The 21242-nt window shown below is 45.3% G+C and overlaps 1 protein-coding gene across 1 annotated transcript in view; it reads left to right on the top strand.

Moving 5' to 3' along the window:
- GYPC (glycophorin C (Gerbich blood group)) overlaps positions 1 to 21242 on the top strand; it is a 46387-nt gene that overhangs the window by 19863 nt on the left and 5282 nt on the right. The window lies entirely within an intron of this gene.

The raw sequence follows: 21242 nt of genomic DNA on the forward strand, positions 1-21242 counted from the left end.
AATATGAGAAACTGAAAAAAGCAGGTTGCACCATCCAGTAATAATGTTCTCCTTTTTATAAAGTTACTAGGAAAAAATGCCCGTTTCAGAACGCAATGAAACGGGCGCTAGCAAGGGGCCCCCTCCCTCCGTCCCTCCGAGGTACTTGCCTTGTTCGCCACAGTTTCCGTTTCGGCCCTCGAGTGTCATAGCTCCGCCCTCGATGTCATGACGTTTTGACGCGAGGGCGGTGCAGACACTCCAGGGCACACCGGATATCTTGGGCGCCTCAACTTCCGTGGAGGCTTCAGAACGTTGGGGTTGCCTTTTATATAGAGAGATTTCTGTGAGAGGAGTGTGTGGAATTCTTTGGAAGGGGGTCTATAGGCCAGTTGAACTGCAGAAACCCCTGCATATCCATAGAGCCTGTTCAGAAACCTCTTCTGAAGCAAAGGGGACAGATCCCTGTAAATTCATCAGTGATCCTGTTCAATGTTTGCTTCCAGGCTTGTGTAAATTTCAGCAGGTGTGCCGAGACATCGGCTCAGCTTAAAATATATCCAAATAAAACTGCCACAAACCACCTCCCGCCTTTCACACTTCTCCTGGATTGGGCACATTCTTCACTGCCAGATTCTCTAATGTTACGGAGTGAAACGGATCATAATCCACTCGCTTAATAGAATCATTGCAACATTATTTACAAGTTACAAAGAACTTAATGCTTTGAACACAGCAACATTCTTTTGCCGACTTCTGATAAGGGCTAAGGTGGAGCAAAGCACTTTATCAGTAAACTGCAGGGGACTTGAAGGGAGAGAGGCAGAGCATGTAAGCTACAGTATACACACCCCGGAGCTGCTCCATATCATTCTTTAATGAAAGATAAACAGCTGAGCCGCAGTGCATCAAAAGTTATGTCATAGGTCTCTTTTTTACAAATACCTTACTTAACGAAGCATTCAGTCTAATGAAATGTCTCTTGTGCAGGTCCCTGACCTCTGTAGAGGGGCTTCTCTGCTTCTTTGAGTGATTTATTTTAAAGGCTGTACTGTGCCTGAATTGCTGCCTCTCTCTTTGCTTGGGTAGTGATCTGGATATCCACACCCCGATGCATGCGCTGCAGAGGAAACAGACAGCCAAAGCAGGTGGAAACTATTGGCCCTCGAAAATGACATGCAAGGTGCACAAATGTGAACTCCGTAAACTGGGATAGGCTCTGGGGCCCTTTTACAAAGGTGTGCTGAAAAATGGCCTGCGCTGGTGTAGATGCATGTATTGGATGCACGCAGGTCCGTTTTTCAGCACGCTTGCAAAAAAAGGCTCTTTTTTTGGACAAAAATGGACGTGCGGCAAAATAAAAATCTGCGCGCGGCCGTTTTGGGCATTGACTTAGTGATAAGGTCTCGCGCGTTAACTGGACGGTAATCGCCAGCACACTAACACTGCCGATTACCGCCACGCGGTAGAAAATAGGAATTATTTGTTAGGGCATTTTGAAAATGCCCTAACAAATAGAGGGGCCCTTTTACTAAGCCGCGTAGGCGCCAACGCACGTACAACGCATGTCAAATTGGAACTACTGCCCGGTTACCACATGCCCCGGGCAGTAATTCTAATTTCTACGCACGTTGTACGTGCGTTGGCACCTACGCGGCTTAGTAAAAGGGCCCCTCTATTTGTTAGGGCATTTTCAAAACTATAATTTTGAATGTGTAACATCTTTAGCATACGGTTTGAAAGCCGGAGTAATGCCTCAACAAAGAGAACGAGAGACTAATGTGCTACACCCAGAGGGGCAGCAGTCAATCTATTGTAAATGAAAAGAAGCTCATCTTGAGCGACCAATGAAAATATGTGGGTTAAATCCAAATTAATAAGTAACCAGATATTTATTTATTTGTAACATTTGTATCCCACATATTAGCAGGCTCAATGTGGCTTACAAAATACCGTAATGGTGAACACCAAGTACGGTAGGTATTAAACAAATACAATTAGAAAAAGGGTCAGGTAAGGTAGGGGTAAATGGATACAATAAGGGACAAGGAAATAAGAAATAAAATGTCCACTGCAATGTATGTATAGATGCATTGTAGAGTTGAGGCATTTAAGTAGAATCAAATTTAGATTTTCCATAAATTAATCTGGCCGCTGTGTTTTGGGCTGTCTGCAGTTTCTTAATTAGTTCCTCTTTACATCCTGCGTAAACTCCATTACAGTAATCCAAGTGACTTAAGACGATGGACTGTATCAGGTAACGAAATACCTCTCTCGGGGAAAAAAGTTTTTAATCTGTTAATTGATAGGTTAGTCTTTTGTATGCGCTAAGGGTCCTTTTACTAAGGTGTGCTGAAAAATGGCCTGTGGTAGTGTAGGCGCAGGTTTTAGGGCGCGCTGAGACATTTTTCAGCGCGCCTGTAAAAAAACCGCCTTTTTAAAATATTTGCCGAAAATGGACGTGCGGCAAAATCAAAATTGGCACGCGTCCATTTTGGGTCTGAGAGCTTACCATCAGCCATTGACTTAGCAGTAAAGTCTCGCGTGTTAACCGGGCAGTAATGACCTACGTGCATAGAATGCCATTTCACGCACATAGCTGATGGGCATCGTAAAATAAAAAATTATTTTTGGACACACGTAGCGGACGCGCGTCAAAAATGAAATTACCGCAAGGGCCACGCGGTAGCTGTGCAGTTACTCCGAATTGGCGCGCGTTGGGCGTGCATAGGTGCCTACGCGGCTTAGTAAAAGGACCCCTAAAATTATAAATATGTATTAATGAACTAAATTCACATTTCTGTGGGAATTGTTTTGAATATGGGCCTCAGAACATGTGATGGCAGTTGACTCGAAGACACAATATGTTTGTCCCAGGGGTGTATCTGAACTTCGCCGGTAAAGGGGTCCAGAGCTGAGGTGAGGGGGCACATTTTAGCCCCGCTCCCCCCGGCGCAGCCAGAACCACCCCCCCACCCCCCGCCGCCAGAACCACCTCCGTGGCCCGCCCGACGACCGTCTTGACCGCCACCGACCCTCTGCCCGCTATCACCAACCTTTGCTGGCGGGGGACCCCAACCCCCGCCAGCCGAAGCCGTCTTCCTTCATTGTTTCTTCTTTCTGAGTCTGATTCTGACGTCCTGCACGTACACAACATGCAGGACGTCAGACTCAGAAAGAAGAATCAAACAACGAAGGAAGACAACTTTGGCTGGTGGGGGTTGGGGTCCCCTGCCAGCAAAGGTAGGCGATGGCAGGTTGGCGGCGGGAGGGGGGGGTTGAGAGGGCCATCGGTAGGGGGGTCCAGGGCCAAATCTACAGGGGCCCTGGCCCCCGTGGCCCCATTATAGATATGCCTTATAGATACGCCCCTGGTCTGTCCATTTGCCTTTTCTGTCACCCCTCACAGATTTTGGTTGATATCTGGTTTTTCCTGACTTCTCCTTACCTGCGTATCCTTTGAGGCTATCCCAGGCTTTCTTGGAAGAAATATTTCCTAATATTGCAAACTGCTACTTAATCATTTTTACGGTGGTTGAATCTGCTCTCAAATTCTATTAACACAAGAACAAAGGGAACTGAAATTGTCAGCCACTAGTTAGTGTATGTCACTCTTAGTAAAGCTTGACCTCCTATAGCATCTGACTTTGGAACCTGTACATTAATATTTCCATTCTATTCTAAGGCGCATATTCATCAATTCAAAGCGGATTACAAAATATAGTAAATGACGGCAGATAAAGACCTGAACGGTCCAGCCAGTCTGCCCAGCAGTCACACTGATTATCAATTCATGATTAAATCAACAATGACTCTGATATTATAGTTAGCCCATTCTTAGCAAGAAGGAATTACAGCAAAGGAGAGAATCAACCAGTGGCGTAGCTACGTGGGGCCTGAGGGGGCCGGGGCCCCCGCAGATTCACCCCAGGACCCCCCTCCCGGCGAACCCGCCCCCGCCGCCGCCTACCTTTACTTTTGCTGGCGGGGGATCCCATTCCCCGCCAGCCGACGTCTTCTCAGTCCTTCCTGCACTTCAATTTGTTTGCTGACATCCTGCACGTAATTATACGTGCAGGACGTCAGACTCAGAGAACAGTTCTGTTCTCTGAGTCTGACGTCCTGCACGTACAACGTGCAGGACGTCAGCAAACAAATTGAAGAGCGGGAAGCGACTAAGAAGAAGACGTCGGCTGGCGGGGAGTGGGATCCCCCGCCAGTAAAGGTAGGCTGCAGCGGCGGCGGGTTCGCGGCGGGAGGGGGGGCGGCAATGTCGGCGGTGGGGGGGGCGGCGCCGGGGGGAGGGCTAAAATGTGCCCCCTCCCCCCGGGCTCGGACCCCTCTCCCACGGAAGGCTGGCTACGCCCCTGGAATCAACTACCATTCAAATTCATTAAAACATAGAAACGTATTTATAAAACAAAAATAGGTAAGTTTTAAGTACTTTTCTAAACAAATAATAAGATTGTAATTAAATGAATCTCGGCTGGTAAAGTATTCCATATTCTTGTACCCTGAAATAAAAAAAGAACTCTCCCACAATGATTTTTCAGTCATCCCTCTAGTTGAGGGAAAAAAAATCAAGCAATAATGTAGTGCACATAAGCTAAAAATGAAATGCAAACACAAAATAATAATTAGCGCGCACTAAAACCTCTAGCCTTTTTAAAGGACCCCTTGCTTAATTAATTTTTTTTTCTTTATATTCTCTTCTATGTTATGAGACTTGGAACTGAATGTGGAGGAGTGGCCTAGTGGTTAGCGTGGTGGACTTTGGTCCTGGGGAACTGGGTTCGATTCCCACTTCAGGCACAGGCAGCTCCTTGTGACTCTGGGCAAGTCACTTAACCCTCCATTGCCCCATGTAAGCTGCATTGAGCCTGCCATGAGTGGGAAAGCGCAGGGTACAAATGTAACAAAAATAAAATAGATACTATTGGAGATTCTACATGGAATGTTGCTATTCCACTAGCAACATTCCATGTAGAAGGCTGCGCAGGCTTCTGTTTCTGTGAGTCTGACGTCCTGCACATATGTGCAGGATGTCAGACTCGCAGAAACAGAAGCCTGCGCAGCAAGGGCAGGCTTCTACATGGCATGTCATGTCGCTAGTGGAGGAGTAACCTAGTGGACTTTGATCCTGAGGAACTGAGTTTGATTCCCACTGCAGCTTCTTTTGACTCTGGGCAAGTCATTTAACTCTCCATTGCCCCAAGTACAAATACGTACCTGTATATAATATGTAAGCCACATTGAACCTGCTATGAGTGGAAAAGCACAGGGTACAAATGTAATAAAAAATCATTTCTGGCTATATTCATTGCTTTATACTAGGTTTCCTATGATAGCAATGTGCTTATTTCAATTAGTTTTTCTGTACAAGTTTTACTTGATTTGTCTTTATTTTAAAACACACCTTGTCAAACGAGGGACGGGGCAGGGGTCCAAAGTGCAAAAGCTCTTACTTAATTTTCTCACTAGAATCTTCAGTGAAAGTAAAAGTATCAGATTGCAATCTACTGTAAGTCTGAGTGGGACAAAATCTCACCGGGACAATTCCTGTTTCTCCTGACAAATTCACGGATTTCTAATTCTGATTCCTTTGTGCAGGCGTATATTCTCCATTTTACAAGGGGAATCCACAGCGATATGAAAACAAAATCTACATGTCGGTATTTACACCTGCACCTAGGCTTAAATAAACACCTGCTTGACGGGGCAGATGTGTAGCCCCCTCCCACCCGATCACTACCTGATATTGGTCTCACGCTTGACACCCTCTTATTTGGCAGTCTGCCCTCCTTCAACGGTGCAGCAAGATTACCACTAGAGCTCACTGTTTCAATGTTAGAATCTAGGACTGCCATGAACCCCCCTTTCGCCAACTATTTTCAACCTTATGATGATACCACTAGCCAAACTTCTAGCCAATCAGAACCTTAATCCCTACATATATGCAGATGATGTCACGATCCACATCCCGTTCAAAAGTAACCTAAACGAAATAACCAACGAGATCAACCAGAGCTTCCAAATCATGCACTCTTGGGCGGACTCATTCCAGTTAAAACTGAACGCAGAAAAAAACCCAATGTCGTGCAGGACGTCAGACTCACAGAAACAGAAGCCTGCGCGGCCGCGTTGCTGATCTGCAAGGGCAGGCTTCTACATGGAATGCTGCTAGCGGAATAGCAACATTAACATTCCATGTAGAATCTCTAATAGTAGCAACAGAATCTCCAATAGTAGCAACATTCCATTTAGAATCATTCCTATGTGTCCTTCTACCCTTATCCTTATTGGTCCTGTCTTGTCTGTCCTGATTTAGATTGAAGCTCTTTTGAGCAGGGACTGTCTTTTCTTCACGTTCAATTGTGAAGCGCTGCGTATGACTGGTAGCGCTATACAAATGATTTATAGTAGTAGTAGTAACTGATTAACTGTTTAGCAGTTAAAAAGAGGATAGCTATGTGGTCCTATTTGACCCCCCTAAACCTATCCGGTTGGGCGCTGAATATTAGCACATAACCAGATAATCCGCACGATGTGACTGGTTATGCGCTGGGCGCTAACCGACAATATTCGTGGAAATAACTGAATTTTAGCAGTCAGGCACCGATTAACTGGTCAGCAGCCGAGTCTGGCTGGTTAAACAGCTTTGAATATTGGGGGAGGGGGAGATTATATGTATTTATTGTATCCTGTCTTCTGAACCTATGGAGTGCGAGCAGGTTATAAAACTGAAAACAGTGTACAAGAAAGCACAGTAAACAATAACCCCCAGCCTGAAGAGTGGAAAGTATAGGAGAAATGAATAGAGTTGATGAGATCAAACTTGGATATAGTCCAGTGACGGGGGAGATGTGTGTGGGGAGGTGGGAGGGCTGAGACAAGGAGCTTGTCAGCACGCTGGCCAGGTTAGCAGATCAGTACCTCTGAGAATGCAACGGCTAGTGTGTAGACAGGGGAGTTCAACCGATTGGAAGTGGCCATACTGCCATAGCCACAAAACAAGAATTCCCAGAATCCCTTGTGTTAGTAAAACGGTGTAATTAACACATGAGATCATTTCAGATCTTCATTTTCCATCTCCTAATAAATGTTGGTTCACTGCTGGGTTAAGTTCTTAGAATTCTTAGAACAACATATTTTGACTGAACTCTGAAAAGATTTGGCAGGACATCCTACATCTGCAACTTTAGAAAACCCGGCCAAATCACAGTTGGATTCATAATAATCAGTTCTGGGTGCAGTGCTGTCTGCTTAAATGGTAAAGTCAGACATGCACCCTTCATGCTCATGGTCCCAGTGGCCAACACCATTGAAACTATGGCTTCTTTCCGAAGCCATCAACATGTACTGTCATGGCTGTCTATGGCATAAGTATAACATAGTGTATGAGAGAAGTACAAAATAATATGTGCTTAAGAACATAAGAATAGCCATATTGGGTCAGACCGATAGTTCATCTAGCCCGGTATCCTGCTTCCACCAGTGGCCAATTCAGGTCACAAGTACCTGGTAGAAACCCAATTAGTAGCAACATTCCACGCTACCAATCCCAGGGCAAGCAGTGGCTTCTCCCGTATCTGTCTCAATAGCAGACTATGGACTTCCTCCAAGAACTTGTCCAAACCTTTTTTAAACCCAGATTCGCTAACCACTGTTACTACATCCTCTGGCAGCGAGTTCCAGAGCTTCATTGAGTGTCCCCTGGTCTTTGTTCTTTTTGAAAGAGTAAAAAAAAAAAAACCGATTCACTTTTACCTTTTCTACACCACTCAGGATTTTCTAGACCTCAATCATATTCCCCCTCATCCGTCTCTTTTCCAAGCTGAGAGCCCTAACCTCTTTAGCCTTTCCTCATATGGGAAGAGTTCCAATCCCCCTTCTCATTTTGGTCGCTCTTTTTGGAACGTTTTCTAATTCTGCTACGCAGCATTGTACAGTGGAGGTAATTCTTCAGGTGCAGGATTATCCCTCTTCGAAGAACTTACAATCTAAAGGAGTCACTGGAAGAAGCAGGAAAAAGGATGGACCCCGGCTTCCCTACTTCTCAACACATTGCTCTGACTAGTGGGCAACGTCATCTCAACAAACTCTTCAGCCAGGTCTACTGGGTCAACTCATCTTAGCCCCCCTTCCCCCCTTAAATCACATCAGAGTGAAATTCAAAGGAAATCTCAAAAATCCTATGGAGTGCCTTGTCTCAGGGCAGTCCACCTTTAAGATCCCACAGATCATTTATTTTATCTCCCAGGCTCCCCCCTCCCCCTTTCCTCAGTTTTTACACACTGTTCTTCAAGGGGCTGATTCTCTCCAAGGGAAGAGATTTCTCTTCAAGATTTCACACTTCTCTGCAAATATGCGGAGACTAATATGGGATATTCCAATTAACTATATTGATGACTTGTATAAAACATACAGGGGGCATTTCAACCACAGGGTGCCTCCATGTGGGCACCCCCAGTAACACATGGTGAGAGCCTATTCGGTATGGACACTCAATCACTCAAGTGTCCTCACCGAATACAGCGGGACATTTAGATGCATCTATATTTAGACGATCCCATTGACACTTTGCATACAGCTTGCGTAAATGGGGATACCTAAACATAGCAAGCATATGGGCAACTTACAGTATTCCGTAAGACTCCTGCCTAAATGTCGACCCGGCCTCTGGCCACCCATGTGAAGTCCTTCCTTACAAATATGCACTATGCCATTTCAGTGTGTATTTGTAGAATACCAATTAGGCGCCCTACTGGTAGAACAGTTGCAGTCATCCCAGCTGGGGATGCAACAGGGGCATCGCCAGAACTTAATTTTGGAGGGGGCAAAGGGGTGGGGCAGGGGGAGTCAAGCATTTTCTCTGCCCTAGTCCACCACCACTGCCGTATCATACATTTGCTGGTCGGAACACTCAAGCCTCGCCAGCTGAAGAAATTCACCACTGGAACCTCTGCCTGAGCAGCAAGAAAGCCATCAGGTACTCTAGCCTCCGACGCCGACACTTCCACGCACGCTCAGTTTAATGCATGAATTGAGCATGCACGGAAGTGCCAGCATCAGGGGCTGGAGCACCCCCACCAACTTCCTGCTTGAGCATCCCTGCCAGCCATAAATCTGGTGCCGCAAGTCTGAAGGGAATCTGAGTTCAAAGTGGGAGGCCCAGGCCACCCAAGCTCCCAATGGCTACACCACTGGAATTCGGTAGCAGAATGGTATTTTCCTCCTTACTCTAGCATAAACAAAATCTTTATGGGGCCCTTTTACTAAGCCGTGTAGGTGCATATCCGTGACCAGCGCGTGTCCATTTGGAATTACCGCCTGTCTACCGCGTTGCCTGGGCAGTAATTTCAATTTTTACATGTCCACTATGTGAACCAGAAAAAAAATATATATATATATATTTTTTTTTTAATTATTTATAAGAATATAAATTTACAAGCAATAAAAACTTGCCAGAAATACAGAGAAAGGAATACACAAGAATTATTTCAATCAGGTAATTCTATACTCTTCCTTAGACCACAAAATAGGGAGAGTGAAACAAGACAAGGAGCTCAATTAAACAACAGTAAACAGAAAAAATGTGGTATTAACCTGATTATCCCCAGTTATTATTTATCTGAATCAACCATATTGATCATCTGGTTGGCTTCTTACTACTACTACTTATCACTTCTATAGCGCTACAAGGCATGCGCAGCGCTGTACACCAAACCCAAAATGGTGTATATTCATTTTATTTCGTTGGAAACATACTTATTGTCCAATATTAGTGGAAATAATACACCTAATTTCATTTTTTTTCTCTTTTAAAACCAGAAATTATTTAACAATGCGAACACTTGAGTCTCTAATCCAATTCCCACTGGTTAGGTAAGCCCAGTTTCACAGGCTTCACTCCTTTTGAATTAATATTACTAAGTAATAATTTATATTACTAAGAGGAATCATTACAAAGGAAAATAACAAAATTTTCAGGAAATATTTCTGAGAAAATCTTTAGGAGTCATACCCGGAACTCTGGAAAAACAACAATCTCGATATTAATCATCTGTAATAATATTCATTTTGTTCAAATTTCTGGTCTATTATCATTTTCAAAATCTTAACCGTTTCCTACTTTTGTAGAATTTCATTTGCTGTATCAATTTTTCTTTCTCAAAGGGTTTGATTAGGGTTATTTATTTATTTATGGTTCATTTATATCCCACGTTTTCCCACTCATGCAGGCACAAGCTATGAAAATATACAATAAAGAGAATATTACAGAAAAGACAAAGGATAAATGGGGGAGTAGTGATTGGCAGAGGAAATCTAAGCAGGGTGGAGAGCATGAGGGGCACATCAATCAGCAGAATGGCTAGGGGAGTAAGTTTTGGCGAAGAAGTAAGTCTTCAGCAGCTTCTTGGACATGGTGGTTAAATGATTCGGGAGCAATGAAGTTGTTTCCAGGTCCAAGAGTGGCGACGCTCCTTTGCCGGCGCTAATCAAAGGACTCACCAACGCAGTCATCTGTGGGCAGCTCGTCGCGCAGCGGTCCCACACTTGCTGCACAGGGGACAAAACTCTGGCCATCGGCGGCTGACCCCCGATTGTCCCCTTCCTCTCAGTTAAGGTAACTGCAGTTGCAGAGAGGAGATTTCAAGTAAACAGAGACAGAACTTCAGAGTACAGCTGGGCCTTTGAGCATACGAGCTTCGGATCGCCATCTTTCCACTCTCCCTAGTTTGGAACACTCTTTGTCTGGTTTCTCCTCAGAGGCCTGTCTGATATGGGTAACCCTTCAGCATAGCCCTCTGAGTCATTGAAACACAGAAGCCCCTCCACCACTGCAAGGTGGTGTCCCTCGGAGGGGAAAATAATTTTTATTTTCTGGCACGCGTTGCTACCAGCCGGTAAAAGACATTTGACGTGCGTAGACCATTACCGCCCGGTTAATGCGTGAGACCTTACCATTAAGTCAATGAGTGGCGGTAAGGTCTCAGACCCAAAATGGACGCTCGCCAATTTTCATTGTGCTGTATGACAATTTTCAGTCAAAAATTTTTTAAAAAAGGCATTTTTTTCAGGTTCGCTGAAAAATGGATTTGCGCGCGTCCAAAACACGCAGCTACACTACCGCAGGCCATTTTTCAGCGCACCTTAGTAAAAGGACCCCTATATTTTTTTGAGCAGAATCGACTGTGTAGAACAATTACTCTTGTCACTTGTGTTACACCAGAACTTGACACTGCAGTAAGCAGGAACATGAGACACTCAGCAGTCGTGCCGAGAATAACAGGGGAATCTGCCATCAAACACTCTTGTGAATAACTTCTCCTCGTCTATTATGCCTGTGTAATTAGAATACTAGTGTATGTGTGCTCATCTATCCTAATTGCATTGCTGACGCTTGGATGCATCCAGATATCAATAGACAATGCAGCCCCCCATCCTTTTCAGTTTAAAACTAACATTCTCAAATATTCAAGAAGACGCATTTCATGGAGAAAAAAAAACAGGATTTGCAACATAGAAAGATAAATATACATCTGGACTGAGTTATTCAGACAGTGACCTCGTTAATGAAAAGCAGAAAGAAAAAAAAAAGCCTGAAAGGCAGACTGGCATGACCACTGAGTATGTAGCACTGGAATTATTAATATCATGCTTTCGTTGGGCAAGGCAATTATGAGCATCCATCCTCATCACATGCTGTGGAGAGAGAGAAAAAAAAGAGATAAGGAAAAAAGAAAAATGAGTGAGATTGGTCTTCATTTTCAGTCCTCAAGAGCTGCCAACAGGTCAGGTTTTCAGGATATCCCTAATGAATATGCATTAGAGAGATTTGCATACATTGATGTAATAGGCAGGCACATCTCTTTAATGCATTCATCCATTAGGAATATCCTGGAAACCTGACCCGTTGGTGATCCTCGAAGACTGGGAGTAAAGACCACCCTTTTACTGAGGCGCGTACAGCACGCGTCAAATCAGAAGCACCACCCAGCTACCGCGTGCCCCGGGCAGTAATTTTCAATTTTTATGCGCGTCCGACACGCGCGCTGGAAAATATTTTTTCGTTTCTGGTGTACGGCGCTAACCGGGCGGTAATCGGCAGTGAACACGCGCTGACGATTACCGCCCGGTTAACATGTGAGACCTTACCCGCTAAGTCAGTGGGTAGCGGTAAGGTCTCAGACCCAAAATGGACGCTCGCCAATTTTTATTTGGCCGCACGCCCATTTTTGGCAAAAATAAAAAGGCCTTCTTTTGCAGGCACGCTGAAAAATGGACCTGCCCGCGTCCAAAACGCGCGCCTAAACTACCGCAGGCCCATTTTTCAGCGAACCTTAGTAAAAGGACCCCCTAAGTCTTTTGTTCTAGTCTAGGTCTTTGGGAGCAGAGCTTAGTAAATCAGGTCCATAGAGAGAGAGAGCGAATGGTCTCGTTCATCACTCAGCCGTTTATCTGTGGGACGTTCAGTCCCTGAAAAATGATGGCCCATTGACTGGGGCTTCTTGCAGCTAGTACATTCACATTTTCTCTCACACCCTCTGGGGAATGCTAGTCCATGTGAATTTTTGTCATCCTTAATTGGCCTACATGTTGAAAGCATCAATCAGTGGCTGTTATCTTATAAACAGAAGTTTACAAGGCTTGCATAATTAATCTCACCCATTTTCTCTCCTGACACCATTGGTGCATTTCTGTTTCCGATGTAGCTTCCTACGCTTCCACAAGCCCTCCATGGAGAGCATTTGTCTCATTAGCAGTGAATGGCATCGCCTCTTTAAATTTGAGCGTGTTTTGTGAGAGCCAGCTTGGTAAAGCAGGTGGACAGATCCTTCTTTCACATGCTTTTCCTTTTGCATTCTGTACTCTGGCAAAACATGGACAGCAAAACAGCAGATCAATGTTAAGAACACAAGTATTGCCATACTGGGACGGAGCGAAAGTCCGTCAAGCCCAGTATCCTGTTTCCAACAGTGGCTAATCCAGGTTACTTTTATGTGGTGAATAAATTTTGGACTTTTATTATCATTGTTCTGCTGTTTTGCTGCCTACCTTGGATCTTGTAAATCGCCTGCCTGTTGGTTTCCTATCCTGCTTATTTTCGAAAGAGAAGGCCGGCCATCTCCCGTCACAAATCAGGAGATGGCCGGCCAATCTCTCAAGTCCGGCGAAATCGGCATAATTGAAAGCCAATTTTGGCCTGCCTCAACTGCAGTCCGTCGTGGAGCCAGCCAAACTTCAAGGGGGCGTGTCGGCAGGGTACAGAAGGCGGGACGGGGGCATGCTTAAGAGATGGCCGGCTTCGCCCGATAATGGAAAAAAGAAAGCCGGCTCTGACGAGCACTTGGCCGGCTTCACTTGGTCCATTTATTTTTAGGACCAAACCTCCAAAAAGTGACCCAAATGACCAGAGGACCACCGGAGGGAATGGAGGATCACCTCCCCTTACTCCCCCAGTGGTCACCAACCCCCTCCCACCCAAAAAAAATTTAAAAATTATTTTTTTGCCAGCCTCTATGCCAGCCTCAAAAGTCATACCCAGCTCCATGACAGTAGTATGCAGGTCCCTGGAGCAGTTTTTAGTTGGTGCGGTGCACTTAAGGCAGGCAGACCCAGGCCCATCCCCCCTACCTGTTACACTTGTGGTGGTAAATGGAGCCCTCCAACCCCCCCCCCCCCCCGAAAATCCACGTTACCCACATTATGGTAGTGGTGTACAGTTGTGGGGAGGGGGTTTTGGGGGGGACTTGGGGGGCTCAGAACACAAGGTAAGAGAGGTATGCACCTGGGAGCAATTTTTGAAGTCCACTGCAGTGCCCCCTAGGGTGCCCGGTTGGTGTCCTGGCATGTGAGGGGGACCAGTGCACTACAAATGCTGGCTCCTCCCACGACCAAATGCCTTGGATTTGGCCGGGTTTGAGATAGCCGGCATCGGTTTCCATTATTGCCGAAAACCGATGCTGGCCATCTCAAACCTTAAAAAGTTGTGAGCAAAATCTAAATAAATAAATAGGTACCTCGATGGAGTGCACTGATACCCCGATGCTCAGAACTTGCCAATGTTGAAAGATCTACTGGAGTTATCCACGTGACAATTGAAATCCTCATAGTATTAAAAGGTTAGGAAGGTTCACTACAGCATTTGACAGAGTCTGGCACAGAGTCCTGTGCTACCAAATCAGAAGGAGGGGATGAACATGAAGAGCAGGAACGAGGTCAAGCCAGACGGGTAACACCTTCGAGTTGAATTGAGAAGTAATAGGGAGTTCTCTAACCAATAAGACGTTTGAACAATCTCTGCAAATATCCATGAATACAGCATTTCAGATTGAAAGTACTGATGCAGCCATGGATTTTTGCATCATTCTTAACCACGGGCATTATCTCAAAGCAGAGTCCGAAACATTACTAACCACGGCTTCTGCAAGGGTGCTAATTATGGGGCCATTTTACTAAGCCGCAGTTAGCATCTACACTCGCCAAAATGGAGTTGCTGCCCAGCTACCACGAGGCTCTTGTGGTAATTTCATTTTTGGCGCGCGTCTGATATGTGTGTCCGAAAATTAATTTTTTTTTCGGACGCGCGGCAAGAGGCATTCGATGCACGTAGGTCATTACCGTGTAAGATTTTACTGCTAGGTCAATGACTGGCGGTAAGGTCTCAGACCCAAAATGGACACGTGGCGATTTTCGTTTTGCCACGCGTCCATTGTTGGCAAAAATGTTTATAAAGGCATTTTTTTTGCAGGTGCGCTGAAAAATGATTCTGGGTACCCAAAACATGCGCCTACGCTACTGCAGGTCATTTTTTCAGCACACCTTAGTAAAAGCCCCCCCCCCCATGTCTCTTTGCCTAGCTTAGGTATCACTAACTAGGTCTTCGTTATGTCTTCTTTTCTTTCCTCTTTGCCCCTCGAGTATACTGACACATAAAGAGTAATTATATTGATTGTTGCCCATTATTGATAGACTAGTAAAAAAGGCCCGTTTCTGACACAAATGAAACGGGCGCTAGCAAGGTTTCCTTCGGCTCCCTTGCAGCCACCCATGTCCAGCGAGCCTCCTCTCCCTCTGCGCCCACTGCAGCCACCCATGTCCAGCGAACCTCCTCTCTCCCCTGCCCCCCTCCTGCCACCCATGTCCAGCGACCCTCCTCCCTCCCATGCCCCCCTCCAGCCACCCATGTCCAGCGACCCTCCTCTGGACATGGTTCAGCTGTGAGGCATGTTCCCCCCCCCCCCCGGGTTCTGAAGTTGACATCATAATGGCTACGGTGATGTCAGCCTGATCTACGGAGCCTAGCAGACCAACTCGGAATGAGCCACGGTCCCAGGCAAGTCAGAACGTCGGAGGTGAGAATTATTATATAGGATGACAGGGTGTAGGAGTGGCAGATTCATGCGAGGGGCAGCCGGGAAGGCTGAAAGTGTAAGTATGAATCTAGCAGCATGTCTCCTCTTAGTGTAGATGATATTTACATTCTGTGGCTATGGGATAAAGATGATTTAAGCAATGAACCAGGCCATGCTGTGCTCTGGAGAATGTTCCAGGAGATTTACTGAAGCCTGCAGACGTTGTGGGTCTGACATCTTTACACTTGCTATTCTTCTAGTCTCAGGGTAACTCCGAGTTAACCGTGCACTGTAAATTAAACCAGTAAGCTAAGGTTAATAGATTAATGATTTTTCCATGAATGCGATGTGTGAGTGCGAAACAACGCATAAAGGGCTAGTGGCAGACATAAGTTGACATCTAAGTGAAAAATAAAGTACAGTTTTGGATCTAAAGGGCTCATAGCCTGAGGCAGACAGAAATCCCGGGCAGAGCAGGGTATCCCGTGAATTGATTTCTGTGTGGATCCATCAGTTACTCGCATGGTTTATCATAATGCACCGCATAAAGGTCTGTGATGTGATTTACGGTCTTGTTCGTGGAAATCATGGTTCTATCGATTTTAATGCCATTAACCCCCATTTTAACATGACCAAACTGCCAGAGAATTTCAGGAATATTTGAGCCATTCCCATAGATCATAGAAAATGCTTAAGACAGAGGAAGAACTGACCGTGAAAAAAATAGGCCAGCGTTTTTTTAGTCTACAGAATATACACACAGGCTGGGGTGAATCGCTTCTTAAAGGTGGTGATAAACAAATGATGTAGGTTTACTCTGAGTGAAATTGGTCCTGGGGAACTGAGGAACTGAGTTCGATTCCCACTTCAGGCACAGGCAGCTCCTTGTGACTCTGGGCAAGTCACTTAACCCTTCATTGCCCCATGTAAGCCGCATTGAGCCTGCCATGAGTGGGAAAGCGCAGGGTACAAATGTAACAAAAATAAAATAGATAGTGTTGGAGATTCTACATGGAATGTTGCTACTACTGGAGATTCTACATGGAATGTTGCTGTTCCACAGAAGCAGAAGCCTGCGCGGCCACATTGGTGATCTGCAAGGGCCGACTTCTACATGGAATGTTGCTAGTGGAATAGCAACATTCCATGTAGAATCTCAAATAGTAGCAACAGTGGAGGAGTGGCCTAGTGGTTAGGGTGGTGGACTCTGATCCTGAGGAACTGAGTTCAATTCCCATGAGGCACAGGCAGCTCCTTGTGACTCTGGGCAAGTCACTTAACCCTCCATTGCCCCATGTAAGCCGCATTGAGCCTGCCATGAGTGGGAAAGCGCAGGGTACAAATGTAACAAAACTAAAATAGATACTATTAGAGATTCTACATGAAATGTTGCTACTATTGGAGATTCTACATGGAATGTTGCTACTACTGGAGATTCTACATGGAATGTTGCTGTTCCACAGAAGCAGAAGCCTGCGCAGCCACATTGGTGATCTGCAAGGGCCGACTTCTACATGGAATGTTGCTAGTGGAATAGCAACATTCCATGTAGAATCTCAAATAGTAGCAACAGTGGAGGAGTGGCCTAGTGGTTAGGGTGGTGGACTCTGATCCTGAGGAACTGAGTTCAATTCCTATGAGGCACAGGCAGCTCCTTGTGACTCTGGGCAAGTCACTTAACCCTCCATTGCCCCATGTAAGCCGCATTGAGCCTGCCATGAGTGGGAAAGCGCAGGGTACATATGTAACAAAACTAAAATAGATACTATTAGAGATTCTACATGAAATGTTGCTACTATTGGAGATTCTACATGGAATGTTGCTACTACTGGAGATTCTACATGGAATGTTGCTGTTCCACAGAAGCAGAAGCCTGCGCGGCCACATTGGTGATCTGCAAGGGCCGACTTCTACATGGAATGTTGCTAGTGGGACTCTGGGCAAGTCGCTTAACCCTCCATTGCCCCATGTAAGCCGCATTGAGCCTACCATGAGTGGGAAAGCGCAGGGTACAAATGTAAAAAAAAAAATGCTGTTTGCTGCATTAGTGCCACTTGCATTTTGCTAGTTGAGCATTGCTTTATTTATTTATTTGTTACATTTGTATCCCACATTTTCCCACCTATTTGTAGGCTCAATGTGGCTTACATAGTACTGGAGAGGCGTTACAGACTCCAATGTGAACAAATATAAAGTGATATTGTGGTAAGATAAAGTTCATGTGGCACAGCCACACTAGGGAATCGTACAACGGAAGAGTTGTGTTATGTCCCTTACGTACTTAAGTTTGGTTGTTTTGCAGAGATCAAGCATTTATGTTGGATCAGTAGGGTATGCCTTTTTAAACAGGATAGTTTTTAGTGTTTTCCAGAAGTTTAGGTGGTCATACGTAGTTTTCAAGGCTTTTGGTAATGCGTTCCACAGTTGTGTGCTTATGTAGGAAAAACTGGACGCGTAAGTTGATTTGTATTTGAGTCCTTTGCAGTTTGGGTGGTGCAGATTTAGGTACGTTCGTGTTGATTCGGATGTGTTTCTAGTTGGTAGGTCGATCAAGTCTGTCATGTATCCCGGGGCTTCACCGTAGATAATTTTGTGAACCAGAGTGCAGATTTTGAAAGCAATGCGTTCTTTGATTTAGTTGCTGACATGCAACTATTGAACACAGAACCAGTATTTGATTCTTATTCTTAACGTCTGTTATTTTTAAACAAGACGTATTTACCCCTGAAGCAGGCGTGTGTTGCGCCGAAACGTACCTGTGTCGTGTTCTTCCTTGTTTTCAACTGCTGAGCGCAATAAAGAATCATCTGGCTGCTATTTTCATTGACTGACTCCACTTCTTTCATTTGGACTTTGGTTTGCTCCATTCGTGGAGTTCTTTCCTTCGTCTGGTTTCTTTCGTAGGTATCTTTACCACAATGAGATGTGGAGGGGCATTTTCAAAAGAATGTCCAAGTCGGAATTGGGACATCCTGCTCATAATGATAGCAGGGATGGGACGACTTCCCTATGAAGAAAGACTAAGGAGGCTAGGGCTTTTCAGCTTGGAGAAGAGACGGCTGAGGGGAGACATGATAGAGGTATATAAAATAATGAGTGGAGTGGAACAGGTGGATGTGAAGCGTCCATCTGCTTTGAAAATGAGCACCATATAGTGATATTAGGATTGCAGCATTAATGTTAACGTTTAAATGTTTTTCGCCGATACATAGTTTCATCATTCTTGCTTTGTTTTCTTTTTTGACGTTTGGAAGTCTGGTTTCTTTCTAAATGCACTTTTAAGTATTTGGAAAGGATACAATTTAGACATTGTGAAGTGCAAGATGCCTGACAAATATTGGCAGAAGGGTTATTGTTCAGAAACATTTATATCATCATGTTGTTTGAAACCCACTAATAAAAGAAAACAAAGGGAAAACAGAAAGTGACACATCCAAAGCACAAGTTAACTTTGGAGTTTTTATATATATAAAAGATTTGTTGTTCTTTTAAAAATAATACATAGAAAGATAGCCACCATGTCAAGTACTGTCTACAAAATTAATAATATTACAGAGCGTGTGATGAGGTAACTTTACCGCTATTCATAATTATGCACAGCAGGGGCGTAGCCAGACTTTGGCGGGAGGGGGCACATTTTAGCCCCCCCCCCTCCGGTGCTGCCGCCCCCCCCCCCCCCCCCCCCGCCATTTTTGACCCCTCCTGCCGCCACCGCCACCTTTAACCCCCCTCGGCACCAACCCTTTCGACCCCCTCTTCCCGCTGCCGTCGAGTACCTTTGCTGGCGGGGGTCCCCAACCCCCGCCAGACGAAGTCCTCTTCTTCGGCGCGGCCGTGTTGCTGATCTGCGAGGGCAGGATCAGCACCGCGGCCGCGCCGAAGAGGACCTCAAGGTACCCGACAGTCGCGGCAGCAGGGGAGGGTTGGTGGTGGGAGGGTGGGGGCAGGGCAGGGCCAAATGTACGAGAGTCCATGCCCCCGTGGCCCCACGTAGCTACGCCCCTGATGCACAGATACCTAAAATTGTTTATTATAAAAAGAAACCTTAGGGTAATTTGGGATAATGTAGGCTATAAATGTCTTAAATAAATAAATCCATTCTGCTTCAACCCAGAGGAAAATGCGACAGGCATTTGATAAATGTCAAGTGGCTTCTAATGTGGCCAGTCTAACAAATTCCTTCACCCAGCACCCAGGTGACAGTAGTCTGCCCCTTCTACCATGATTGACATTTAGGGCTCTGTTTACTAAAGCACGCTAACGTTTTTAGCGCGCGCTAAAACGCTAGTGCGGCTTAGTAAACAGGGCCTTTAGGAAGGTCTTCACTTGGAGTAGTTAAGACTAAAGAACCTATTAACATACCTATATCAAAATGAATTACTACTACTACTACTATTTAACATTTAATTGCTAATTTAGTCTAATTTAAGACCAACCCCCTAATTCTATAAAAGTCGTCAACAATTGCATGTGTAAATTTGGGTGCATGCCCAATTTGCATGCGCAATTTAATTAAATAACGAGCTAATTAGTGCCAATAATGGTTTCTTTTTAACAAGCAATTATTGGCACTAAATAGATAAACTATGCACAAGTAAAAAAAAGGGGTACGGAAATGGGTAGATCATGGGCGGAATGGATGCGTTCCTTCCATGCGTGTTATAGAATATGGGGGTTATGCACCCAGTTAAGGTGCGTACATTTGCACCATGATGGATCCTAAAGAGCTTAGACAAGATTGGGTGGCAAAGCCGGTGGCGGCAGACTGAGATGGTGCTGGGCAGACTTATACGGTCTGTGCCAGAACCGGTGGTGGGAGGCGGGGCTGGTGGTTTGGAGGCGGGGATAGTGCTGGGCTGACTTATACGGTCTGTGCCAGAACCGGTGGTGGGAGGCGGGGCTGGTGGTTGGGAGGTGGGGATAGTGCTGGGCAGACTTATACGGTCTGTGCCAGAACCGGTGGTGGGAGGCGGGGCTGGTGGTTGGGAGGCAGGGATAGTGCTGGGCAGACTTATACGGTCTGTGCCCTGAAAAGGACAGGTACAAATTAAGGTAAGGTATACACATGAGTTTATCTTGTTGGGCAGACTGGATGGACCGTGCAGGTCTTTATCTGCCATCATCTACTATGTTACTATGATGCAAATGGCCGTGCCTAGAGTTAGATGCGAGTCCCAGGCTTAAGCACTGTTCTATAAACTGCGCCTAACTTTAAGCACAGCTTATAGAATAGCACTTTTTTCAGCACCAAATATAGAATTCATCCCCAAATATACTAGGGGGGCAGTTCTTTAAGTGGATGCTTCCTTTTATAATGGCCCAGATTCCATTATAGAACACTAGCATCACCCAGTATCGACATGCTTAACATTTAGGTGCCCGCTGTTACAACTGCCATAGACCTGGCATAACTCCGGGTAACTTACAGTGCTGCACAAGTTGTGAATATAAGTGCCAGCCCCGTCTCATGCTCTGCCCACGTACGTTTACGCACGGTGGCATGCATGTTCGCCTTGTAACATACAGATGAGTAGGGTATCCAATGACACTTCCAACACAAAACCAAGGAGATATAAAGTCCAATATTGTGTAAAATTTACTGTGATAAAAACTTCTCTGAGACTTGACATGGTGCCATATTTCGGCATCGCCCCCATGTCAGGTGTCTGGCAGTGTGTAGCCTCAGTTTGTCTAGTGTCTGACAAAGGGCCTTAATGGCTCTTTATGTTTGGAGTAAAAAGAGGCACCTTCAAAGTGTTGCCTTCAACAGAATTGTGCTACGAAGTGAAATGTCTTGACACCAGACAAATCTGATACTACACACTCACAGACTCCTGATGCAAGTGGCAACTCCGAAACACGGCACCGTGTCAAGTCTCAGAGCTGTTTATATCACAATAAATT

This window comes from Microcaecilia unicolor, chromosome 7 (genome assembly GCF_901765095.1).
Source record: "Microcaecilia unicolor chromosome 7, aMicUni1.1, whole genome shotgun sequence".
NCBI lineage: Eukaryota > Metazoa > Chordata > Amphibia > Gymnophiona > Siphonopidae > Microcaecilia > Microcaecilia unicolor.